Source organism: Alligator sinensis, unplaced genomic scaffold, assembly GCF_000455745.1.
Source record: "Alligator sinensis unplaced genomic scaffold, ASM45574v1 scaffold319_1, whole genome shotgun sequence".
NCBI lineage: Eukaryota > Metazoa > Chordata > Crocodylia > Alligatoridae > Alligator > Alligator sinensis.
In genome coordinates, this window is record NW_005842375.1 from 1,159,127 (window position 1) to 1,166,636 (window position 7,510).

The following is a 7,510-nucleotide window of genomic DNA, read 5'->3' on the forward strand; positions in this document are numbered from 1 at the left end:
GGGGGTCAGGCTAGATGATCTGTTCAGGTCCCTCCTGACCCTAGCTACTATGAAACTATGAAACTAAGGTTTGCCAGAGTTAAATGCTCATTGTTTCTGAAAAGGCCACCCATACATCCAGGGTATCTCTGCTTCTCTCTAGTGCTCTGAATGCTCTATAAATACCTGTGGATTCAGCCTTCCTACAGGTCTGTGAGTAGGCATCATTACCCCATTTTACAGAAAAGCAGCAGAGGCAAGTGACTTGTCCAAAGTCACCCAATCAGTCTGGGGCAGAGCAAGGGAGAGGTGACCCCAGTCTTGTAATTCAGTCATGAGACCATATGCCTCCTGTGTGGTATTTCTCAGTCAGTGTCTGCTTCTGAAAAGTGATGCTATGCTTTCCTATGAAGCTTTATACTGCCTCCGCCTGTCTGAGGACAGCCCCTACAGTTCCCCACTTGGGACACTGAAAGCATTTCCAGAGGGATTTTGGCAGCAATTTGCAGACAGAAGAGACTAAATGAGAAACCTGATTCAATCTGCTGTTAACAAGACTAAAGGCAAAAGCCCTCCATTTGAGCAAAACCAAGCACAGCTCCTACTGACGTCAGTAACTGGGGAGGAAACACATCTCTGTAGCATGCTCCACTGCTGCTGAAACCTGCATGCCACCTTTTCCTCCAGTGTTGCAGGAGCTGGGATCATGTGCAAGAGCTGGATGGTCCCCTGTGAGTCAACCCTCTGGTTTTGGCAATTCCTCCAGGGCACAGGCTTCTCCACAATGGAAAGCAGAGCTGACAGTAGGCCTAGGATATTTTGGTAGGTGAGAGCTCCTGAGAAGATTAGGTGCCTGATAACACAGCAAGCATGATGTGTGCAGGTGTACAGATAAGGAGGGGTAGGGAGAAGGAGATGTGCTTACAACTAGTTGCAAAACTCAGCTGAACTCACTATCAAGGAGCCTGACTGATCCAAACAATCAATCTCACTCTGGCTGCCCTGATCCCCTTTTGTGGGTGGAGAACTCCAAGATCCTTTTGGAGGCCGTATCTACTAGGGAGATTTGGCATAGTGAATATGAGGCCCCTTGCCCATTCATCCTTGCAGGAGAGATAAGGGTCACTTTTACTGCTGACGGGGGCCCGTCCCCAATAGTATCATAATCCTCTCTTTATTGCAAACTAGCAGGATCATTTAAAGGCTGAGAAACAGGACAAGGGGCTCAGAAAGGTCTTACTACCTTTGTTTTTTTCTTACTATTTAAGCACATATCAGGCTGATGGATCTAAGCAGTAGAGAGTAAGGCCTCTGTTTCTCCATGTGCAGCACTGGTGGTGGGTGGGTAAGCTTCCCCCATGCTGTCCTTCCAACATGCCTCTTGTCTTTCTCTGAGAGGAAGCTGAGACCTCTGGCTCCATCCCCATTCAGTCAGTCCCTGACCTTTCTGCTCAGAGTGACCATGATCCCACCACTTGGTCTAACGAGTGATGTTAATTTTTGTGATTTGGACTCTATGAACCAAGATTTAAAAATACCAAGTCATCACCTACTGCCTTCCGAACAGCTGTGAGATACTAATGACTTTTGGTTGCTCTGCACCACTGTTACCAATGGTGTTTCCTTCACCTTTCTGTACCTGTGTATATATTTTCCATCAGATAAAAAAACCCAGCTAGCCAGCACTAAAATGCAAGCAACATAGTTTTCACAGAAATTTCTGATGCCATCAGCAACTGCAAGAGTAAAAATGTCCCAGAATGGGATTTCATCAGAATATACAGAGTGCCAAAATAAGAACTGCTAATAAGACATATTTTAAAATGTCACCAAGTTATAATCTATTGATCTGGCACCAGAATCTTGACTTTTTCTATGCAACATTCATGTGTGTCAGTTACAGCACGTTCCAAGAACCGCAGTGTGAGCAAGTTCCATTAAACTTAAATTAAGGATTATAATTAGGTGCTAACGCTCAATTCTGCCAGGTGCTAAGTGCTCTGGTCCCATTGTAACAAAGCATGTGCTTTGCAGAAAGCACTTCCACTGGCATCAGTGAGTACACTTGAATATTTAAGTGTTTTACTGGTTTGAATCATAGTGCTCAGTGCCCAGCAGGACTGAACCATAAGGCCTGGCTAGAGGAAAGCATCCTGGTCCAGAAGCCTGTTTATGCCCTTAGACCAACACCGCTACAAACAATATCCCTGGTCCAGGAAAGCATTCAGGGGCATGCTGAAGGCAATCTATCCTAAGCACATGCTTTAATTAAGGTCAGTCCTAAGAGTGTGATCATCCTTTTTCAATACACAAATCAGACGAGAATACATGCACTGGAAATCTCACAACATGGCACCTAGTTATGCAAAGCTTGAGGTATGTGTGACTACATGCAAGCCAGCAACTCCACTAAGTTTCAAAAAGCCATCACTCACATAAGATTGTGAATGGTCAGAGAACTGACAGGAATCCAAGGTGTTTACTAAATGACACTTCTAAAGCCAGCGGATTTTTGCCAAACATTTACGATCTTTTTAACAAAGTCTATTTTGCAGACATTCCTCTGAAAGCAAAAGGAGCAGTTGCCTCCCTTCTCTTCTTCCTTCCCCACACCTGCCAGCTTTCCAAAGAGGTTTACAGGGGACAGAGATGAATTGCTTCAGAAGACCACTGCATCATTGTTGAAAGCATCAGAAGGGAAAAAGGAGCCTCTCAAAGTGGAATTACACCCATTCTTTGCTCCACTGAAGTAATTTAATAAGCCAGCTATTAAGAAGCACTGATACACTTTGCATAAATATATTAAAGCTAAAAATATATATATACATAAGATTCGCCAGCTCGTTTCCATATGCACTGAATGAGACACCACCACAAAGACAGCCACAGTGACATCACACGATATCCTGAAATAAGGTTTTAGAATAACCAGTCACTATAAAAAGCAACAGACTCAGCAGTCAGCCACAGTGTCCTAAGCAGCCAGTGTTAAGTGCTTCCCCACATACAAAAAGGGCTGAGAGAAGCCAGCAGGCCCCTCTGGACCTGAGTCCCAGCTGCATGGAATGGATACTCAAGCCTCAGCTACTATATCAAGCCAAAAGAAGCACATGGCAACTTAAGCCAGAAACTATGGGGAACACAAGATCTGGGTGTAAGGATGCAGAGCAGCTAGCGCACAGCTCTAGAACCTAGCTTGCACGGTAGCTATTTGTACACTAATAAGTAGAACTCGGCGCAAGAGGAGCAGGCTGTTCCCTCCTCACTGCCTGCAGGTTATCTGGCACAGGTCCCCCCTTCTCTCTGTTCCCTGCTTTGCACTTCTGTCACTTAAGATTCAGTTAGTAAGAACCATGAGCTTCTGCACTCAATAAACTGCCCTTTTCAAATTCCACTCACTCACAAGAGAGTAAATTAAGCCAAGTGTCACTTGCTGTTTTCATTACTTATCAGTGGGGAAAGGGGAAAGCTGAAGCCCAGATGGGGAAATGTTCATGAGAGTTCTCCAAGACTGAAATACATTTTTAAAAACCTGTCTTCTTTGCTGCTCATGCCTGCCAGCCCTTTTTGTCCTCATTCTTGCATGGCTGCAGACCTAAAGCCTTTTACCAGCACCAGGCTCCTGGTAAGTTTACTTTGAATTGCCCTGGCATCACAGTGCATGTCCCCACGAGTGTGCATATACTGTTTATGATGCCACAGATCCACCTGTGGCACTGCAAACCGCACATGCCACACATGCAGGCATTTGCCATGCTACTAATTTGCAGCACAGTGGGGTTTTTTTGACAGCAGGAAATACAGAGCGCACATAGCTGCAGGTTGCGCTGCCCAAAACCGGAGCCTGGCCAGCCACAGCTACACTCCAGCTGCTGGCCAGGCTCCATGCACCTGGACTGCTACTGCTGGAGCCCCAGGAGAGCCCCAGGACCACAGGTAAGGTTGCTGGGGCTGGCCCAGGTGTTGGCCTCAGCCTCCCCTACCCCACCCAGGGCAACTTGCCATGTGTCAGAGAATGCATGCAGGGGTGTTTCCTGGGGAGAACTAGCTGTGACACATATATACATTGCTGCTAGTTGTCCCCAGGGAACACATGTTCCCACATGTGGTTGATGCACCCATAGTGTCCTTAGAGATACCCAAGCTCATGGGCAAGTGAGTCAGGCAGAGCAGGGACTTGAGGCCATGTGTCCCACATCCCCAGTGAGTGTCCTACCCATTTGGGGGCATAGCCTGGGTCTCTTATGTGTTGGTTCTGACAAGTTTGTTTTTGACAAACTGGCATTTCCTCCTGAAAATATGCTGCATCACAAACTTCTGGACCAGCTTTGCTTCTCAAGTAGTTCCTTTCTCTCTGTATAACTGCTCTGCAAACCTCCTGAGATTCCCCACGTACTGGCCATGACCCTCCCCTGCCCCCCCTGAATTACAGCTGCCAGCTCTGCACCTGCTGAAGATTATCAAACACCAGGGATTTCCAGTGGAAAAATGCCAACTTGACATAGCAAACCTTGCACAGAAACATGCTTGCCTTACCAATGAGCAAGAGGACCCTTAGCCTACCCCACCGGCTTGGGCATCCCCTCGAGTTTTGAGACACAGGTTGGAGCGTGCACCCTGGTTGCTCACATTCCAGGTGAGTCCTTTAACAGAGGCAATAGAGTCAGCCTCTCTTGCTCAATGGATCAGTTGCAAAGGGGGAAGAGCTCCAATAAAGGACAGCCAGAGAGGCTGGTTCTGCCTATTTAAATCAGAGGCTTGAACCTGAGTCTCCCTTAACCTAGGTGGATGCCCTACACATTGGGGTGTGCATCTCTCTCACTCTGCTTCCCAGTGTCTATCTGCAGCCCAACACTGACTAAAACTGAATTCCAGCCTCAACATTTTTGAAGACCGAATTTCCTGCTTTCCAACTGACCCGACAGAAAGGTTACTTCTGGTGGCACAAGGGGAGAAAAAATTGGCAGTGGTTTGCTCTTTATGAAACACTTCCTGGCAGTTAAATCTATTAAGCTGTGAAAATTATTCTGGAAAGCATTGGAAGCTCAGCTGCTTGGGATATATAAAACAAGCATGAAGGATACTAGGCAAATGTATAGCAGTGAGGTGGACTGGATGATTTACCAGGTCTTTTGCTTCTAGGGGGCTATAACTCAAGAGATTCCTTAAGCGTGTAAAACATATTGACTACCCTGGCCAGATCTTAAAAGGCAGCAAATTTGCCCCTCCTCACTGTGAGGACAAATGCTGGAGGACTTTTTCCTCTAAAAAACCATGATAGCTACGCTGAAAGGCACTGCCTGACCCAGCTTGTGAGTCACACGTTCAGAGAGAACCGAATTCATTCCAACCTACATAGTTTACTGCAAACCTCCATGTTTTACTGGATATCTGCTCACCCTCTACGGCAAACGTAGAAAGCTGCTCTGTTATGGGGAAGACAAGGAACTCCACAGGATACGTGTATACGTATCCTACAGCAGCTTGTACAAAACTCCCAAGGATCTCTCTATCTGAGTTGAATTTGTGCCAAGTGATTTTTTTCCCCATCTAGGGCAAGAGAATAACAGTGATCAGAAATGTAATGCCTCAGAAGTTTTGTGAATTATAGTGCTACAGCGAACAGCTCTGACCTTTTCAATATTCTGTATTTTGATTGGCTGCCCATTTCCCCTCAATCCCCACAGGCTAATTAGACCGCCAGCAGCGCTGAAGGCAGCCCAGGCAGCCAATCCCATCCCAGAACACTGAAAAGGTCAAAGACATACAAGCTTAATGAAGTTGCTCTCAGGAGGATGGCTGTAACAAGATGGGGAAATGGGCCTTAGCCCATCCTGGTTGCAAGAGGAGAGGAGAAATCTCCTGGTACTAATTCAACATTGTAGTATATCATAGAGTTCTTGCAACAAGATTCCACCGGACAACCGAAATGTGTATGAAGAAGGCTCAGCATCGGCAAACTATAGAGATGGGTCATTGCCTTCTTTTGACTTCATTGCGAATACTTGCTAGATTAAGTGCTCCCTAGCCTAAGAGTTTCACAGCTGAGTCCTTATATTGAGAGCTTTCAGGGCAGGAGCTGTGTGAGTGGACAGACCCTAGCACAGGGTGGGAGCTACTGGAATAATAATAGAGGCAGAGCAGTTTCCCACATTTCAAATGGGGAGAGTAGACAGAATTATCCCCCGGTGCCCATGCACGACAAGGTACATTAAACAAGTAATTTTAACTGGGCCAGAGAGACTGCCTTTTGTCCTTGGTAGATGCGAGAGGCAACAGCTTCAGCATAGCCTCCCCTTGACATGTGGGTATGTAAACTTGCCAAGGGGAGAATTAGGCTCTCAGATACCAAGTGGTAACAACAGCTAGAATGCAGGGTTGGAAGGGACCTTGAGGGTCACCTGGCCCAACCCCTTGCATGAATGCAGGAATACTACCCCTAAATCATCCCTGCCCAACCATCCCACCTCCCCTTGAAAGCCCCCCCGCGAAGGAGGTCCCACCACTTCCCCGGGCCATCTATTCCACTGCCGCCACACTCTTCTAACAGCAAGGGATTTTGTCCTGAGATCTAATCTACATCTGCTTTGCTACAATTTAAAGCAGGGGCAGGCAATTATTTTGGGCGGAGGGCCACTTATCAAGTTTTGGGAAGCTGTGGAGGGCTGCATGGATAGCCCCGCCCCTTGACAGTTGCCCCACCCCTGGTAGCCATAGTGGGACCGGAAGTCCAACCTCCTAGCCCCTGATCTTTGCCATTGGAAGTCCTTCTCCTTGTCCCGGAAGTACTCCTTTTGGGAGGAAGGGTGCTGTGATCTGGAAACCGTGAAAAAGTTATATATACACACACACACACACACACACACTCACACACAAAACATCTACTATAACCTATTTTAATTTTATTTTAAAATATTTGTTTACTGGTTTCTGTACTTACAAAAAGTGTATCTAGAGATGGCTGCATAATAGCTTAAAATACAGGCCTGCTGTGTGTTTTGTGTGGGCAGCAAGGGGGTATAAGTGGCGATGTGGTTGGGGTGTGTGCGCGCACGCGTGTGTGTGTGCACGTGTGCATGCGGTGGGGTGCGGGTATGGTGGCTGGGTGCGTGCTGAGAGAGAGAGCTGGGGCTGGGCTGCCGGCTCCATAGCGTGCACCTCTAACACCCTGCATGTGAGCCTCACATGATGCAGCCAGGCAGACCCCATGCCCAGGCTCTGTGCTTCTACAACCCCACCCTGGGTCTCTGCCAGCCCCAGGGCACTTGCACAGGCTCCGTGTTTCTGCCCGCCACCACCTTTCCCTGCATTCCCTCCTGCAGGCTTGCCCGCTGCTTCCTGCAGCCCCCCGCTTCCCGCAGTGCTCCCCACAGCCCCCACCGGGGCCCACCGCCTGCCGCAGCCCCGCTGTGACTCTGTTGCCTGCCGCCACCCCACCACTGACTGTGGCTCCACCATCTGCCAGAGCCCCCCAGCTATGCTAACCACTGGGTCCCCCTGCGCCTGCACCGCCACCCACTGGGGCTCCGCT

At 48.0% G+C, this 7,510-nt stretch overlaps 1 protein-coding gene across 3 annotated transcripts in view; it reads right to left on the reverse strand.

The window, feature by feature from the left end:
• Positions 1–7,510, reverse strand: part of LINGO1 (leucine rich repeat and Ig domain containing 1) — a 285,485-nt gene that overhangs the window by 198,280 nt on the left and 79,695 nt on the right. The gene's annotated exons all lie outside the window — the stretch shown is intronic.